Raw genomic sequence first — 20,383 nt, forward strand, 5'->3', positions numbered from 1 at the left:
CCACTTTCCTCTCTGCAAACGATCTTATCCAACACTGCACAGAATCAACACACTCTAAGGGCTCAATCTTGGACCTCGTTATTTCTAAAGCAGGCTTGCTTTCTATCACTACCCCTATTCATGTAGATTGGTCTGACCACCTCCTCGTCCCATTCTCTCTTCAACTTTCACACTCTATAACTCTTGGCCAACCCAAGAGGGCTATCTCCTGGTTCCGTGATGCAAAAAATATTGATGTCGGTCCCCTCTGTGAATCAGCTTTGTTATCACTTCCAAGGCTTGACCCGAACCTAGATGTTGACAAACTCACCTCCCAATGCCTCACAGTTCTTGCAGCCGAAATCAATAACGTCGCTTCACTCAAAAGCAAAAGGATAAGGCCCACTCCCTCAGCACCTTGGTTCAACAAATCCCTCTATGAAGAAAGGAAGCAGCTAAGATTCCTGGAGAAACAATGGAGGCAAGTGCCCTCCACCGATAACTTGGCCACGCTTCGCTCAGCAAGATCCAAGTACCACAAGCACATCTTCCTTGGGAAAGCGGCGCACTTCAAAACCCTCCTTGACTCAGCCAAAAATAGACCCAAAAAACTATTCGATCTCATCAAGATTCCTAACTACTCTCCCCCAACTGCCAAGTTGGAGGATTCTGCAAAGAGAGCAGCAGATTTCGCTATTTTCTTCGATGAAAAAGTGAAATCACTTGTGGATCAGGTCGCTCATCCTACCCCTCCAGAGGTGTGCAAATCCTTAGCCATTTGGCAGAACTTTGACCCCATATCTGAAGATGTCCTTCTTAAGTGCATCCGCGAAACAAAGCCCTCCAATCATTATCTGGACCCCATCCCCAGTGCCATTGCCATTGACTTCTATACCCTTTCCCTTTCCTATTGGACCACCCTGGTTAACCTCTCCCTCTATCAAGGCTCCCTTCCTGTCTCCTTCAAAACTGGGCAGGTCACCCCTCTGCTTAAAAAAACAACTGCTGATGCGACTGACCTTAACAACTTCCGCCCCATCACTAACTTACCCTTTCTTGCGAAGATCACAGAAAGATGTGTAGCGAAACAACTCTCTCGTCATATCAAAGACAATGATCTTCTTGACAATTTCCAGTCGGGCTTCATTCAAAACTGCAGCACTGAAACAGCCCTGCTGCAAGTGATTGATGACGCGCTGAGGGTACACGACTCGGGGGTCCTCTCTTCTAATTCTCCTTGACCTTTCTGCAGCCTTTGACAATGTCAATCACAACACCCTCCTCAACATTCTTCAACAGAGAATGGGCATGGAGGGCACTGTGCTTAAATGGTTTGCTTCCTTCCTCTCTGATAGATCCCAAATGATCAAAATAGCGAACAGTCTTTCACTCCTGTGGCGGTAGGTCAAGGTGTTCCTCAAGGCTCTATACTTGCACCCACATTGTTCAATCTCTATTTAGAACCACTGGGAAATCTCCTAAGTAAATCCGGGATCCACTACCATCTCTATGCAGACGACACTCAAATCTACCTCAAGGTTGCCTCCACTCACGATCTCTCTATCCTAAGCTCTACTCTCGACTCCATTCAAAACTGGATGTCAACTCATCAACTGATTCTGAATCCCTCCAAAACTGAATTCCTCCTCTTCTACTCCTCACTCTCTCCTCACCTGGTGCAATCATGGATGGATCAGATGAATCTACTTAACAATAAACCCATCATTGTCGACAGCGCAAAATCCCTTGGTGTCATACTCGACAAAAAACTCAATCTAATCTCCCACATCAATTCCATTGCAAAGTCTGCTCGTTACCAACTGCGCCTTCTTTGGGGTATCCGTCGCTTCTTCCCGGAGCAGGACCTTATAACCCTGGTGCAATCGCTGGTCCTCTCCAGACTAGACTACTGCAATTCTCTTCTTACTGGCCTCCCCAAATCCCACTTGTCCCCCCTTAAATCTGTTTTCCATTCAGCAGCTCGTTTCATTTATGGGGCCAAAAGAAGCGACCACATCACACCAATGTTATCCACCCTCCGCTGGCTTCCCATCGAGGCTAGAGCTATCTACAAGGCTGCTTGTATCACCCACAAAGCCTTGCACTCCTCCTCTCCTCGCTACCTGGCGAATAAACTGAAACTCTCTGGAGGCTCTAGGCCATCACGTAATGCGGAAAATCTACTGCTTGAACCTCCCACTTTCAAGAAAGAAAGAACGATGGCCGAATCCTTTTCAGGCAACGCGTGAGAATCTGGAACTTCTTTCCGCCTCAGCTCCGGACCACCGCCTCCTCCCAGGCCTTCAAAAGGGACCTCAAAGTTCTCCTCCTCCTAAGACACCTCCAAAAGTAATTCACGTCCTCTCTATTATCTGAAGGAAGACCTCCCATTACTGAAAATTCTACTCTCCATGACTATGGAAGTGCCTTCCCAGTGTGTTCTTGTGGTTGGAGTGTTTGCCATTTATTGCAGTATTATCCTTGTACTTGTATTTGGTACTCTTTTGTAACATACACACACCACTTTTCCCTTGTAACTCACGGTTTGCTACCTCTCACATTTTGTTTGCCTTTGATACTTGCACAAGTGCCACCATTGCCTAAGTAACGTTTGTCCTTGTGCCTGAGTGTCTAGCATATATTGCAGTATTATACCTCTAATTGTACTTTGTTTTCTCTTGTAACCTGCACACTTGTCACTTTTTCCCCCTGTGCACTTTTTGCTACCTCATGTATTTTGTTTGCTCACAATTGTCACTTTACCTTATGTAACTTATTGTCTGCTTTTGTAATCTGTTCACGTGACGGTGTAATGTTCTCCTCATGTATCAGTTCTGTTCCTATTTTGAAGCGCTCTGACGCCTTCGGGTAAAGTCCACGCTATATAGAAATGCATAAATAAATAAATTAATTAATTAATCTCTTTAGGTTTGCAAAGAGATGGTAAGAAAATTTGAGGATTTTAAAACCCAGAAATCAGTCTATTTAGCAACTTTAAAACATTTTGGGGAAATGTAATAGGTAACGGACAAATGAAAATTAATGATAGGCAGAAACATCCACTTTATTGTGGCTAATCTGCCTCACGAAGACAAATATAGAGCTGGAAATGTTTCCGTCATTTGTCTAATTTTATTCTGAACATCGTCTAAATTAATCTGAATAGTTTTAGCCAAGGGAATAGAATATTTAATTCCCAAACATTTAATAAATTGTGGAGACCATTTAAGTCCAGTGCCATTAAACATGTCTTTCAAACAATATTTATTAAGTGGAAGTACCTCGGTTTGAAGAAGTTCCGTTTATAGCCAGATAATTTTGCATAGGATGATAAGAGATTAGCAAAGACCGGTATTGATGATTCTGGATCAGAAACATAAAGGATCACATCATCAGCGTACGCTGTGAATTTAAACTCAGTATCCTTACATCAGAAGCCATGAAACGCAGAGGAATTTTGTAATAAAGGTTCTAAAGATAAAAACAAAAAGCAAAGGAGATAAAGGACATCATTGTCTGGTACCACGTAAAAGGGGAAAATATGAGGATTGAATACCATTTAAAAAAATAGAAGTCATTGGAGAAGAGTATAATATAGCAATGTATTTAAGGAAAGTTGGATTAAACCAATGCCATTTGAGAGCCTGTATCATAAAGTTCCAATTGACACAGTCAAGTGCCTTCTCGGCATCTAAGGTTACAACAGCCGTACTGCACTAGCGGAGGCCATGTGTAAACTATTCCAAAACAATCTAGAGTTATCAGTCGTGCCTTCCTTTAATAAATCTAGTTTGCTCAAACCCAACCATATCAGAAATAAGAGGAGAAATCCTAATAGATAAAATCTTGGCAAAGAGTTTGCAATCTTTTTTAATAAGGGAAATGGGTCTGTAGTTGGCACACTATGAAGGATCCTTATCTGTTTTGGAGATTAAGCAAATCATAGCCTCCAATAAAGTAACCCATGGCTTCATTTTGTGTGAGAAAATATTTGTATAGAGTAAGTAGATGCGGGAGAAGAAGATGTGAAAAACAAAAATAGAACTCAACCAAAAAGCCATCAGGACCAGGTGTTTTATATTTTGGTAGAGAATTAAGAGCGGATTTTAGCTCAGAAATTAAAATTGGCTCATCTATAAAGGAGAGATGCTGTCCTGTTGTTGTTTGGGTGAGAGAAAATGAAAATAAGTATCCAATTCCTCGTCCATGGGAGTGTGATCTGGTGTATAGAGAGTTGTATAAATGTCAGAGAAACATTTAGGATTTCAGTGTTGTTAAAATGATAAGTTCCACTTTTGTCTGTAATCTTCACTATTTTTGACTTCTGAGATTTGATCTTCTGATAATTAGCAAGTAATTTGCCTGCCTTGTTACGTCCTCCATGGAACTTAGAATTAATTTTCAACAATGTTCCAGTGGCTTCTTCTGTTGATCTCTTGTTGAAATCAAATTTAACACTGATTAAGCACTGTAACCCATTGTCCTGTTTAGTTATGAAATATTCATGTTATAATTGTTTAAAAGAATGGAGTAATAGAAAAGTTTCTTTAAGGGGTTTCTTCTTTTTGGCCATAACATAATTAATTATATATCCATGGGCGATGCCTTAAATGCATCCCAAATTATATGGAATGGAATATCAGGTGTGAGGGTATGTAAAAAATATTCTTGAAGAAAACATTTAAAATCTTTCACAAATTCTTTGTCCTTTAGAAGGCTAATATTAAATTGCCTTCTACTTGGTTTAGAAGTCTCTGGTAATAAATCAAGATCAATTATAACTGGAGCATGATCTGATAGTATTGATCCAATTTCAGCATGAGTAAGTGTAGGAACTAAAGGAGGTAAAGGAATACATAATCAATTCTGGATTGTGATTTAAGTTTAGGTGAAAAGGTTTATTCTAGTGTATCTGGAGAGTACAGTCTTCAGGCATCAACCAACCCTTTAGAATGAATACATCTTGTAAATGTTTTCTGCATCTTGTTTGCAACATATTTAACATGTGGCTTTCTATCCAGAAAGGGGTCTACAATCTGATTAAAATCCCCCCCAACCATAAGATTTACATTTGGGCAGGAGCATAACAGGGTTGACATTTGGACCCAAAATTGCACATCAATGCCAGTAGGACCATAAACATTTAGAATAGAGATAGGTGTATCATGAATAGTAGCATGTAATAGTAACCATCGCCCCTCTGCTTCCCTTTCCCCACTCTCAACTACAAAAGGAAGAGATTTATGTAGAAACCCCGTTTTTATGATCAAGGGCTGGAGATCAAATGCCTGGCCAACCCAGTTTCTATGCAACAAATTTAGGGGCATATTACCAAGCAATAGCGATATTTATCGCTATTGCTTGGTTAGAGACAATATTTTACCGCAAAGCAGCGGCGATTTTTATCGCAGATAAACCTTGGTATTACCAAGGTTTATCGCAAATGCGATAAAAAACGGCCGCAATGCATGAATATCGCTGAAAAGTCAGCAATATTCATGCATTACCGAGCTAATGCTCTTAGCCATGTTATCCACCTCCCATTGGATAACATGGCTAAGAACTGCTCAGAGCAGGTGTTAGCTTTTGGAGATATTCGCGCTTAGCGCAAATATCTCCAAAAGTTGGTAATAGGAGATAGCGATGTTAGCGACTGTTTCCAGTCGCTAACATCTTGGCACGCCCACTTTGCATGTCATTAGTGATAAATATCACTGACATGCAAAGTGGGGCCCAAGATGGTCGCTATCTCCTACTAGCTGTCGCTAACTGGTGTTAGAGACAGCTAGGTAATAGGGAGATAATTTTATCTCCGCTTTCTTGGCTTTTAAAGCCAAAAAAGCGGAGATAAACCCCTTGATAATATACCCCTTAGTTCTTTGTCGAGTAAGTGAGTTTCCTGTGATAGAGCAATTACTTTTAAGACAGGATAAACGGGTAACTACTCGCTGCTTCTTAATAGGATTCTGTAAGCCTTTGACATTCCAGGAAATAACTTCCAGATTATTTACCATTGTAATGTGTTAACATACATATTGAATTACAATGAATATATTAAGGGACCCAAACAGCCAACCATATAAACACAAATATCTCAAACAATAATCTAACATTTATATACAATGAAGATCTAAGTTTCATAGTTAGAGCAGAGAAAGTGAGAAACAAAGAAAAAGAGATAGAAAAACAAGAAAGGAATGAAAAAAAGGAAGAAGGATGAAAATAAATAAAGGATCTATTAGTCTGATAGAAACAGAGGGGATTGACAAAAAGCCAAAGGGCTTCTGTTATTAAGAAAAGGAAGCACATCTAAGTTGAAGAAAATATAGTGGAAGGGCGAAGAAGCGCATAAATTGAAGACAGCAACAAGCACATAATCAGTCGATAGTGGGTAGCAATGACCACGGACAGTCATAAACATGGAAAAAAAGGAAAAGAAAAATAGAAATAGAGACAACAATTATTATCCCTACTACAGCCAAGTAAACAACAATATAGTAATGCAAATATATAAACAAATAGGACCGCAAAAAACAACAAGACCAGTTATAATAAGACATTTACCAAGACATGGGGATATTATAGAAACAATAGGTCTGGGAAGGGAGGCTCTTGGGCACACAACATCAGGAAGACTGCAACTTAGGCCACGAATTGTTGCAAGAAAAAGTAGAAGAAATAACAAGATTAAATATGTAGACAAATTAAAATAGATATAGTTAAAAAAATATCACAGAAAACATTAAGGAATACATATGTCATCCTTAATAACAATATATTAGCTCCTTAAATAGTTTATAGAATGATTCTAAATAAAGGGAACCAAAGTAGAGGCATTATGTAAATTAACACCCCTGAAGAAGAAAATCAGGCCTTCCCAAGATCCATGGCTTCGCCTTCATGCTTAAGAATATATTTTCTCAAGTCTTCTGGACATTCAAATGAGAAAGTTAATTTTTTGTAACTGTCCTAATAAAAAAAATTGATGCACCAAACCATATCTTGCATTCATGGATTGCAGCGTAGGACGGAAGGATAAGAACTCCTTTCGCCGAGCCGCAGTTGCCCGTGCCACATCTTGGGAGATAAATACCCTCTGACCCAACCACAACTTGTGTCCTTTGCTTGGCCGCCGATAAGACCATGTATAGCTCATTGTTTCCAGAAAAAGAACAATTATTCCTCTGGGGCGGTCAGAACTTATAGCACCAACACCTTTTGGGCCAATTCGGTGAGCTTGTTGTAGATTAAGATGTGTTCCATCCTTGAGGCCCACCAATTTAGGGATATGCACTCCAAGAAATGCAAGCATGTCAGACCCCTCTGCTCCTTCGGAATGCCATAAACCTTGAGATTATTGTGCCTATTGCGATTATCTAAGTCTTCCGTTTGTTGTTTCAAAAGTGCGATCTCCTTAGCCATGCCATCAATCTCACTAATCTGCTGCTTCACATCCGACACTCTAGACTCTAGAGTTGACCACTTTTCTTTAATACATTGGAGAGTGACATTGGTCTCCATAACAAAAGGTTTCAAGTGTTTAATTTCTTCCATGAGATCCTCTAAGGTCAGAGGTATAGGAGACTTTGCAGGAGAGCCAGGGTATTTCTTCTGTCTTTTTCTAGGGGCATTTGAGTCTTTACGAACAGAGGGCATGGTTGTAGAGGAGGTGACAGACTTCTGACCAGTTGATGGAGAGGGCTCCATATATATGAGGTAATTTCTGCAAAGGTCACCGCAAAAGGAACACTGTAACTCAGCACCAGAAAAAATGCCAAAGGATCGTACATTATTTAATTTCGTGAAAACACAGCACCAGAAGTCAACAATTCAGAAGAGTGCACAAATTTAGCCCTTGAAGAGAGGATAACACATTTCATCAGAGCTCTTGAAAGAAGAAAGATTAAAAAAAGAAGAATTATCCGTTGCATGACTTTATCACAGCATCTTGTCGGGGCGACCAAAAAAATAACTTTAGAACCATTGTCTCAAAATGTTCTGAGGAAATGGTATTCCAATTTATTAACTGTTATTATATAAGTAAGGACCACAGATCTTTTTTTAACCTTTTTTAGAGGAGCCATTCTCGACATCTCTTTTCTAACTGTATAGCCTTCTCTGTTCTCCCTCTGAGGCTTTTCCTGGATCAAGAAGCGGTAAAAATCATTTGTGGGAGGTACAGAGTGAAGGAAAGCCTGCTGTTCGCCTCACTTCCAACTGCAGAAAATGGTGGCTGCAACCGTCGACACTGAAGTAAAGAGCAAGATGCGGGAGAGCTTATCCCTAAATTCGGCTGAAATAGAGCCGAAAAAGGTAAATACCTGCTCTCCCCGCATTCGCGCTTTCAGGTATCGTCCAACATGCGGTCCCAACAGGCAATGGTTGTTTAAATCCGTAGACAGTCTCCGGTGGTTGACGAAGCACTACGGTTCTGTGGCGGGGGCGGTTCGCGTGCGTCCCAATTCTGCTTTCTTTAAACTGATACAGATTCTTGTGACTTGATTCTTTACACAGTAGGCACTGTAGCTTTGCAACCATTTTTGGAGGCTGCAGCATAGAAACTATTACAGTAATTGCATCTCAATAAAGCCAATACACTCAGTCAGTTCAATATAGTATGTGTCTAAAGCGGCAGAAATATCATTCTCAGGAGCAAAGCACTCTAACCCTAATGTAGATTTGACTTCTATATGCATACTAATCAAGCACAAAAAACCTGCAAATTGCAATCATATCATTCCATTACCTCTACTCCATAGTGGTTTTAGCATGTTCTCTGTGTAATAAAATGGATACCGACGTAATCCATATATATGATGAATGTCTCAACGGTAAGGAGATGATTTAAAAAATACATTCAAATAGTAAAATATCTTTGGCAAAGACAAATGTTTTTGTATGTTAGGTTCATCATCCGACTACTAAAATAAAGACCTGTCTAAAGCTTTTCTGGTCAATTGCATGCTTGAAGGTCATCTTCCGCTTGCATACGGATAGCTGGACATGGTACTTCTGTCTTTTGGTCACTGCGTGCAGTAAGTTACAATTGTTTCTCTTTTGAGAGAGCAATGAGCAAGCAGAGAAACTTAAATACAGCACGCTGATTGAAGTGACACATTGGCATCAATTTTCTTGTTACTGAATGCTAAGATTGATCAGCAGTTAAGGAAGCCATTGTTACTATGCAACTTTAATTTCTGTTTTCCTTCAAGTTCATGGTTCCAAGTTTTGTTTTGACTACGTTTTCCTTTTTTGTTTTTTTTCCTTGTCTTTGTGATAATTTTTTTTTTTTAAAACAGATTTTATTGTCTGAACACACATGTTATGCAAAGCTCTGCCATCCAGAGTCTATTGCCATCATCAATATGTCAGTAATAGCTTCAGCAATTTTTAGCAAAGAGAACGAAAATAGAAAGGAAGAGATGAAGAAAAACACAACCACACAACCCCCCCCAAAATGTCCCACCCCCCTTGCGCCGCTGCTTGTCCCACTAACAACATAATGTCCATACACTGACTTTGCCATGTCCACCAAAGCACCAACCATGGTATCTCGTAGTCTCGCATATCAGAGAGTCGGGAGGGTGGCCTCTTCGGGCGGCGGGTCCAGGTCCAAGCCCCTATAATCTGCCCACCTCTTCCAGATTTTATAGTGCTTCAGAGGACATCCCCTGGCTATATATATGGGCTGTTCCAGCCCCATACAGAAGTCCATCCCGTTCTTCCAGTCGGCTAGTGAGGGGGCCTGAGGCGCCTTCCATGCTTTGGCTATATCGCGTTTCGCCAATGTAAAGCCTAGTAACAGTAAGTGGTGCTTGTACCTATTGCCTCCTACCCCAGCCATGACATGCAATAGAGCTAGCTTAGGGTCCCTCTGGAGCTCCCAGGCCAGAACCTCATCCAGGCATTGATGCACCCCATCCCAGTACCTCCGCAGTGCTGAGCACTCCCATATCGTGTGCAGCAGTGTACCTACTCCCAATCCGCATCGGAGACATTCGGGGGACGCCACCATGCCCGCCCTCCACAAGCGCTGTCGGGTAAAATATGTGCGGTGTAAGTAGCGGAATTGAATCAGTCGCAGGCGAGTAGAGATTGCCGCCCCCCTGGGACTCTCTAGGGCCTCTACGCAGTCCTCCTCGTCCAGGGCTCCCACGTCCTGTTCCCATGCAGCCCTAAGTCGAAGCAGGTCAGAGGAGCAATGGCGCACAAGTGTCTGGTAGATACGCGATAGCTTCTTATCGGGCAATTCCCCCATAAAGAGTTTGGCTTCCAAAGGGCTGAACTCAGGGAGCTGCTCCAGACCCCCCAGGTAGGGTGTCAGAGCATGGCGAAACTGGAGATATTTGAAGAACTGGGTGCGGGGCATCCCGAATTCCTCCTGCAAATTTTCAAACGATTTGAGGACGCTCCCTGACATAACGTCGCCAAGGGTAGGGATGCCAATCGCATCCCATCCCCGAAAAACCATCAACATGTCCATCTGGGGTAGTCTACCGTTGCGTCAAAGGGGGGTTTCCTGGGTGAGCACATTCCACCAGCCCATCCTACGCAGAGCTTGCTTCCACACACCAAAGACTACTTGCGTGGCCGAGGGAAGGGGTCTCGCGGCGCCGAATACAGCAACGTATGTAAGGACGCCGAGCCCATCAAGAATCTCTCCATAGCGTAGGCCTGGTCCCCTCTATCACCATACCACCAGTCATTCAACACTAATAGGTGCGCCGCTTGATAGTATGAAAGCACATCCAACGTGGCTAGTCCCCCCGTGAATATCGATAAAAAGCACGCCCGCAAGGCCACCCGCGCAATGCCCCCCTCCCACAGAAACCCACTCAACGCCTAATTAAGTTGCCGGAACCAGCGCGGCGTCTTTGTGATTATTTTAACTTGCACCTCAGCTTGAAGCTTGGATTTTACTATGAGCTAGGCTATCTGTAAGATATTGAAGGTATGTGAGCTATTTATCTTTGTAACAGCATATACTGATATTCAATTCTTAGTTGACAATGGTTCTAGTGATGATATAAATAAGAAAGTGGATATTCAACAAACCTGCTTAGTACTCCTTTGAAAAGAATATACAGAGGATTAATACAATTTTCATAAACTGAGCCTTTATTTGTATTTTATAATAAAGAAATACATTGAAGAAAATTTGGGCCAAAACCATGCCACTCCAACGAGTCAAACATAAAGCCCAGCCCAAAACAAGGTGGCCAAAGCCTACCCTGCATGCAAAGGTAATACAAAAAAAGAAACTTTAGGAGGTAGGCTATACCTGAAATATTTAAGACAGTTATTAGGTGATTAGAAGAAAATCTGGACTTCCATACACCCAAACTACTAGTTTTTAATTAGTTCAGGAAGTAATAATTCGAGTCATACTGCAATATAATTACCAAGAATCTTGCAACTTATATTACTGAAGCACCTAAGATAATAATGTTTGCATATTACATTGTAATATTGGTGCCAGTTTTAGGAATAAAATTAATCATAGCTTCTAACAGGGAACCTAGGTACAAGGCGCTTGAAAAAGTGAGGAAGTCACTGAACTTCCTTTAGTTTGTGTTTTAAAGGTGACATATTGTAACTCTCAAAATTACTCTATTTCTTTACAAATTTTATAATTGATTTTTCTTTGTTATACATGTACGCAAGCATGATTAGATTAGGATGGTTCAGGATTGCTTATATTGGATATAATAATGTTTGTGTCAACGCAAGAGACAGTATTTGTGAGAAACTGAGTTATTGGTTATGGGGGGGAAACCCTTGTCAAGCAACAACCACAATCCTTGTCAGGGTGAACTAGAAAAAGTCATTAAATTAAAATGTGTTTAACTGGAAGCTTGCAAAACAACAATTAATGGACAGAATGCAGAACAATATCATACATTTACCCCAGTACAGAGATCTGGGCCTAAGTCCATCGTTTTTTCGCTCACCATTCCATTCCAGTTTGTACCCAGCCATATGCAAATCATTCTTGACCCTGGGCTCAAAGGGAACAGTCCAGTCCGAACTGCCAGGCCAGGTCCTCCCTGGACTGGAAGCAAGCATCCTAGGACCGGTTTTGGGGTTTCACCCCTCATCAGCCAGGACAGCTTGACTTCAGTGGCATGGAGAGCAAAGGACCCACGTCTGGGCACAGGGTCAAGACTGATTTGCGTGAATGACTGTGTGTGTGTGCGAGGTAGGATATGCTTGGACTTGTTTTGACATTATTTTCATTATGATCTGATCACAACCAGAAGTTTTAATGTATAAATAAACAGTTTTTGATATGGTTGATATATAAAGCGTTGTGTATCATACTTTGGAAGGCCAGTGTTTTCAGACGTATGTTTTAGTATCAGTGACTACCAGCTCTATATGATTTTGTACACAGGTAGAGGATCTCCTATTTGAGGTATTTTCTGGTTTTCCCCTGCTTCTTCTGCCTGTTATTTGCCTCAGGGGCCCCCGTTCCTATGAGTGGTTGTTCCTTCCTGTCAGGTGCACACATATTTTCTGATGGTTGTCTGCAAACCAAGTGGAACTTCCCCATCTCAAATTCCCTCATTCAAAATATAACAAGGAAAGAAATCTGGTTGTGTCCAACCACTTGAGCAAGCAGATTACAAATTCAGTTCCTAATGACCTTTACAGCAATGACTCTTACCAATCCTCATACCCTTTTGCGCAAAAAAGTCCTACAAGGAATCTAAGAGGCTCTTGTTACACAAGTGCATGTTCATATGTCAGTGGGCAGCCTACATTAAGCAAGTGTCTCACGTGGAATGTTCACAGACATAAGAACTTTCTAAATTACTTCAATTTTCAATGAATGAATCAAAACTATTGACTATTTATTCTCCAGGAAACTTGGTTCCGGGAAATCCCGCACTGTAATGGGCACATAAGCCGTGCAAAAAATGCCTATCCAAACGTGTGCAACCATCCATCAGGGGACCCGATTATCTTGGTACCTGTACTCTATGGAAATGATTTGGTAGTTGTTGAAACTTATTGTAGTAATTGGTTGCTTGTCAGGTATATTGATCTCTTACCTTTTTCAAGTGTCTCCGGAACAATGGTCTGTATAAACATCTATATTCCTCCTGAAGCGACTGCTATTGACGAAAATTTAAACAAGCTTGATAATAACCTGACAAATTTATTATTTCCGACCTTTGTTTTTACCCTGGCAGAAGACTTGAAATCCAAAATGTTGTTGCACTCTTTTAACAAATTCCAGGCCAACTTATTGTGTATGTATGAAATGTATGTATGTATGTATAGGTATACTTATATAGCGCAATTTCTGTCACCCGACGGGCATCCTGGCGCTTAGACTGTCCTGACACTTACACATACATGATGTTTTCCAGCAGCAGATACATTTACATTGCCCTAGGAAACAAGTGAGTTTTCAGGGCTTTTTTAAAAGAATTACAATTTTCCAGACCCCTCAGACCTAGAGGAAGGGAGTTCCACAATCTTGCAGCCGCAAATCTAAAAGACCGACCGCCAGTCCGGGACCTCAGAATCTTAGGTACGACCACCAAATGAGATGAGGCTGAACGTAGCAGTCTAGAAGGGGTGTACCAAGAAAAGAGGTCCCGCAAAGGGGGCGGACCCCGCCCATGTAGGGCCCTAAATACCAAGCACAGTGCTTTAAAATCAATCCTCTGGGAAACTGGTAGCCAGTGGAGGTCCCTAAGTGCCTTAGCAGAGGAATCCAGGCGTCGACGTGAGAGGGCCAGTTTGGCGGCAAAATTCTGCACCCTCTGTAATTTACCGACTAGATTAGCCGGAGCCCCCAAGAGTAGTGCGTTGCAGTAGTCAATGCGACTTAGAATTATGCTCCGCACTACCTCTGGTCTTGCCTGTGCCGGGAGCAGGGGCAAGATCTTACGCAGCGAGCAGAGCAGCGCCATACAGGTGGCCACCGTTCGATTCACTGATGCATCAAGCTGCAGGCTAGCGCTGAACATTACCCCCAAATTACGGACCGAGTCCGCGGGCAGACTAGCGCCCTGGAAATCGGGAGGCCAGAAATCCAGCGGAAGTGGTCTGGGGATACGGTCCAGGGAGCAGTGCAGCGCCTCAGTTTTTGCGCTGTTGAACTGCAGGGAGTTATTGCCCAGCCATTCAGCCGTGGTGTTCATACAGCGATGAAAGGCCTCCTGAGACACCCCATCCTTGCCCTCGAGGGAAAAGATGAGCTGGGTGTCGTCAGCGTAGTTGGTGACCGTTATGCCAAAAGATTTAATCAACGTGATCAGGGGGCGGAGGTAGAGATTGAAAAGAATGGGGCTGATGGCTGACCCTTGAGGTACGCCCTGACCAACCCTTCTGGTGTTTGATTTAAAGGGTGGTATGGCCACTAGCTGGTGTCTATGATCAAGATACGACACCAGCCATTCAAGGGCCAACCCAGATACTCCGACCTCCGCCAGTCTCCTGATCAGTATTGTATGGCTGACCGTGTCGAACGCGGCGACATGTCGAGCAGCACTAAAAAGGCTGCTCGACCCTGGTCGGCCCGTGTTCGCAGGTCATCAAGAACGGTCACCAGAGCCGCTTCTGTCCCGTGCGCTGGTCTGAAGCCAAACTGGGCCACATCCAAGCAGTTGTTAACCTCGAGAAAGTTGGAGAGGTGTTTAGTGGCCCATTTCTCAAGAATCTTAATAGGAAATGGCAACAGAGAGATGGGTCTGTAGTTAGCTGGACAAGCGGGGTCCAGATTTTCCTTCTTGAGTAATGGAGAAACAACCGCCAGTTTCCAGCTTTCTGGGACCCGCGGCGAGCTAAGGGACTGGCAGCAGATGGAAAAAAGAGGTGGAAGAAGCTCTTCCCGAAACAGCTTCCAAAATTTTGGTGGGAGCGGGTCAGACGACAGGCCTGAAGATATACCGTCAGCCAATGCACAGAACTCCACGAACGATGGTAAGGGCATGATGTTCATTTCCGCTAGCTTGGCGCCCACCTCCACACTCTCAGGACAGTTGGAATGATGCACAGTCTGACCAGATGGCAAGGCAAGATTATTTAAGATGGTAACAATCTTGTCCTCAAAGGCCTGTGCCAACGAGTCGCAGAGAGCTTGGGAGGCAGGTATGTTGTTTTTAGTACAAGCTGGATGGGCCAGATCTTTTACGATCTTAAATAGGGCCTGAGACTTGTTTGCAGCTGCCAGCAATAGTTCTTCCAGGTGTCTGGCCTTGGCAAGCTTGATCTGGGCCTTATAGGTCGCCAGAGCTTGTTTAAAACGAGCTCTACATGGTTCCAGATACTGTTTCCTCCAAGCACGCTCAGCCTGTTTACACTGAAGCTTGAGCTGTCGGAGTTCCTCCGAGTACCATGGCATAGCCAGATTGGTCCTAGCTCTGATTTTACGCATCGGCGACAGAGAGTCCAGAGAGGCCGAGATTTGCTGACAAAACGTCTCATAGCTCCTGTCCACCGTATCTCCCAATGCGACACCTTCAAGCAGCAGACTAGGCAGGGCGGGCTGCACAAGAAGTCTAGACCATTGTCTACCCATTCTAGTACCACCCACACTGCCCTTCGCCGCCGTGACAACTGGACAGGAGAGGGAAAAAAGGACGAGAGCATAGTCAGTCCAGCCCTGAGGTATGACATCCCGCAGAGACACTTGACCTGCGTCGGCAAAAAGCAGGTCAAGGATATGACCCTTGGAGTGGGTTTGCGAGAGTACTAGCTGTGAAAGCTCAATATTACGGCAGGCTTGGACCAGCTCTACAAAGGCGGAATTAGTCGGTCCATTTGGCCAGAGATTAAAATCCCCTAGCACCATCAGCCTAGTATGGGAATGAGACAGGTCGTAGATTAAATCTATAAGCTCAGGCACAGCGGATAGCGTCCCCGCTGGGGGTCTGTAGCATAGCAGCCCCGTGTATAACACACCTCCTGGACCCTTGATGGAAAGGCCGAGTACCTCACATCCAATGATGGCCTTGATGTTAAGCTGAGAGAAGTTAAATGTCTCTCTAAAAATTAGTCCAGTTCCGCCTCCTCTAGCCCCTACTCTGGGATTGTGTATTATTTTAAAACCCGGGGGGCAGGCTGTTCCCAATTCCACCGCACTAGCCGATGTGGTCCAGGTCTCAGTCATGAAGAGTGCGTCTAGATCATAGGTCTCTATGAGTAGCGCAATCTCTTCACAGTGCTTAATGAGCGATCTCACGTTCAACAGGCCGCAGGTTATAGAATCTGGGTGCCTACAGATGGATCTATGCCTACGGTTTAAAAGAGTGCCGGTGTTCAGGCGTATGAGATCATCACGGGAGTATAATGGGGCAGTACGTTCCTGACAGGCAGAGAGTCCGGCGCGTCCTGTGCGCAAACGGGCTTACCTCCGGCGATCCGCCGGCGAGCCCGCTGCGCGCCTACGCTGCGCGCCTTAGATTCTACCATCTTAAATTGCCGTAAGCACACGAGTCCTGCAGTCAAACCACTAGCCTCCCAACCAAGATGGCGCTTGCTATTCGGCACACCCTGGTTCCCTCACCCAAAATGGCGGCTCCAAACACCGCAGCGCGACCTCCCAAAGAGCCCAAGAAGCCCCTGAAGCGCTCTAATTCCCTCAAGTGGGGATGGGGACACAATTATAGTGCAGGTAAGAAACTATGCTGAGAGTAACCCCCCAGAACAGGCTGGAACAAAAAAATGCGCCTGGCGCTAGATTTATCAGCGCGAGCGCGCAGTAGAGCACAAGATTTAAAAGTTATTTTTAAAATAGCAAAATAGAGCAGCAAATGCCTCAGCGCGCGAAGGTCAAGAAATCCCTTGAGTAGCTGCTGAAGAGGGATATATTATGGATAGGCTGGGCAGCTGTCGTCCCTGTTAGTGCAAAATAACTTGATAAATCTAAACGGCCAATTTGCAGGCAATAGACTATCAAAAGCAACTGTTGGAAATTCTGGGAGTGTGCCTCTGATCAATTATACATTTCTGCTAATTGGGCAATTTAATCTAGTAGCTTATTTTAGGGTGATTGATTTGTTCTCCAGTGACCATCGTGCTATGGATCCAACCCCTTGGCAAGGATGTATCTCGTATTGACCTCAGTCTGAGTTGTAATCATAAACTGAGGGTCGCAATCTCAGATGAAAAACTGCGAGAATGATTTGCCCTAAGGTTTGATAGTGTTTTTTCAACTCTTGGTGAATCTTGCAACTTGGAATAGTACAATACACTTATTAAAAAAGGGTTGTTCAACTGAAGGCCCAATTGAAATCCTGTCCTTTTAGAAAAGAAAAGCAATAAGTAAAATGTTTTATCTGGGCTGGTTTAACTCAGGATTTTACTATTTGAGGAAGGCTCTTAATACGATCTGCTATCTTTCTTCAAAAAGTAGTAATGATGCATTTGATCACGAGCTAATTTTAATTGGAAAAAAAACTATTGTGTCCTACTTACACAGAAGAAGCGCAGGTTGTATGATTACCATTGCAACTTAATGAACCAAGCTTTCACTCAGGACAATGCAAATTTTTGGGTGAATGGTTAACTCAGAACTTACAGCCTTTACGAGTAAGCTTGAGGCCAAGGTTGTTCAATCCCAAAGGATAGGCTCTATTACCAATTTATACAAATTTTCGTCTGACTTAACAGAGTCCACATTTGGGTTAGAACTGACCGCCCATTCTTTACTTATAACGACCCAGTAATTGATGGTTGTCGCTGACCTAATTGAAAAATGAAATCTTCCCTTGGTGGCGACTCTGACTGTCTCTCAGCAGTAATATTCAAGGACAATCCCTTATAGTGGGATACCCATCTTAAACCATTTTTTGAATGGATCATAAGTACGGATCTAACTCCAGACTTTTGGTGAGGTGCCATCATAAAACAAATCCATGAAAAAGGCAATAGATCTGATCCCACCGATTATAATCTTAGCCCCTTCCTGGATACGACTTCAAAGATATATGCCGAAATCCTCTTATTGCATCTCAACAACTAGACCCTTGAAGCGGGCATCATTCCTTAGAGAGCAGGAAGGTTTTAAGGAAATTATTCCACAGTGGATTACTGTCAGGCCCTTTGGACGGCGGTGCGGCAGTCGGTACATTCCGTTGATAAATTTGCTGCTGTTTTGTCGACTCCCAAGCCACTATCATTCTGGTGGATGATGTAACACAGAGGAATAAATTAAAAGATTGCAAGATTCTCTCTGATCTTTTGCTTATGATCCAAAAGCTCCATTCACACTATTGGGTACAGGTGGACCTAAATGAAAATGATATTCTGCCTGATAAAATCCCAGAAAAAATAGGCTTTGTCAGGGAGGTTTTCTAGCTCCCTTTCTTTTTAGTCTATTCATTTCTAATCTCCCAAATAAACGTGTTGACTCTAAATCTTTCTCCCCTATAATTAGAAGTTGCATATTGTGAGAGTAACAAACTAACAAACTTATGATTAATACAGACAAAACTAAAACCTTAGTTTGGAAAGAAAGTGGAGAAAGAATTACACTTCCTCGTCGAAATCTATTTATAGAAATGCCTTAAAAAACTATCACAAACTTTGCAAACTAGCTAGAGCAGAATATGTTTCAACTACTATTGCAAACGCTGTTAACTGCTCTAAGACTCGTTTTATTACTGTTAGGAACTGGCGGGCTCCAAAACTCAAGCTCTATCCCCCGCATTAACAAAACCCAAATGTGAGGCCTTGGCCTCGTTTTGTGTTCAAAAAGTGGACAAAATATATCAAGACATCGTGCTTCATCAGGCAAAAAATGTCTCCGATACCCCACCACGTCCATCTTCTCCTCTTAATACTGACTCACTCCTAAATCTAGCGGAACAACTGAATCTTCCTGAACACTCCCCGATGACTTGGCCTCTACTCATTACAGAAAGTTTAACAACACTCCTAAACAACATTAAACCTGGGTCGCCGAATGATCCTCTACCTGTTTCAATATTAAAGCAGTTGAGCGCTTCCTCATTGTCTGTGATAGCAAATCTCCTTAATGCCTCACTACAGGAAGCTGTCATTCCATCGTCCTGGAAACATGCTTTGATTCACCCCCTCTTGAAAAAGGCTAACGCCGACCCTGATGTGGCCAGTAATTACCGCCGCACATCTTTACTTCCTATCTTTTCAAAGATCTTAGAAAGACATATCCACCAACACCTCAACCATTTTGTAACAACATATGGTCTCCTTCATCCCTCCCAGTCGGGCTTCAGAGCGGGTTTTTCAACTGAAACCACCTTACTTGGGGTCACTGAAAGCATACGGCAACATCTGGACAATGGAGACACCGTAGCGCTCAGTTTATTGGATCTGAGCTCTGCTTTCAATACAGTGTCACATGCTGTGCTAATAAACACACTTATGTCACAGGGCATTGGTGGGCCCGCTTTAAACTGGCTTACTGCTTTCCTTACAAAACGCACTTTCCAAGTTTTTTCACACTCAGCCTGCTCTGAAATCCATTCTTTTGCCCATGAGGTTCCACAGGGATCCATCCTCAGCCCCTTGTTATTTAATCTTTATGTTAGACCACTGGCTGAGGTAGCCGAAAAATCAGGATTATCCCTCTTCTCCTACGCCGAAGATTCTCAAATCATTTTCTCCCTTTCCTCACACAAAACTAATCGTTCATCAATTCTCAAAATTGGCTTAAACAAAAAAGCTTCTTGGATGCAGCAACATTTTCTTAAGCTTAATGGAGAGAAAACGGAGATTCTGATACTAGGAAAGAAAAAAGATCTATGGAATCCCCAAACTGGGCGAGCGAAATGGGCGATCTTCCGTCCCCTTCCCCTCGAGGTCAAAAATCTGGGCATCACAATCGATGACCCACTCAGCATGCATCCTCAATGTGTTTGTATTTATATAGCGCACTTCTACCCAGAGGTCTTGTAGCGCTGTATTCATACCGCTGAGGAACCCTTCCTGGCTTTCCTGTGAAATGTCCACTCCTGGGCACCCCCAAGGTGAAGCCAGGCATCCAAGCGCTGCTGGGGCCAATGTGGAGATTAACCCCTTCCATGCTCATGACGGAACGGTTCCGTCATGAGCGTCGGTGGTCCTGTGCTCATGACGGAACCGTTCCGTCATGAGCCCATAGGTTCTTTAGAACCTTCAGCACTGCAGCGGAATTCGCGCAGCGCTGAAGGGGTTAAGCAAGCTATTGCCCAGAGTTGCAGAGTGGGACCCATGATTAGACTAGGCACCGAGGCGAGAATTATCAGGTCCGGGGAAATTGAGTCCAAGAACCGTCGAGGCGGGAATTGAACCCTGGTCCCGGGCCAGACCTCTGCATCAGGGTCTGCCGCTCTAACCTTTGAGCCACACTTCTTCTCAATCAATCAAAGTTGCAGCAACCTGTTTCACCATTCTCAAATAGTTAAGGAAAATCTGTTAGATGCTA

This window comes from Lissotriton helveticus, chromosome 10 (genome assembly GCF_964261635.1).
Source record: "Lissotriton helveticus chromosome 10, aLisHel1.1, whole genome shotgun sequence".
In the NCBI taxonomy this organism is placed as follows: Eukaryota; Metazoa; Chordata; class Amphibia; order Caudata; family Salamandridae; genus Lissotriton; species Lissotriton helveticus.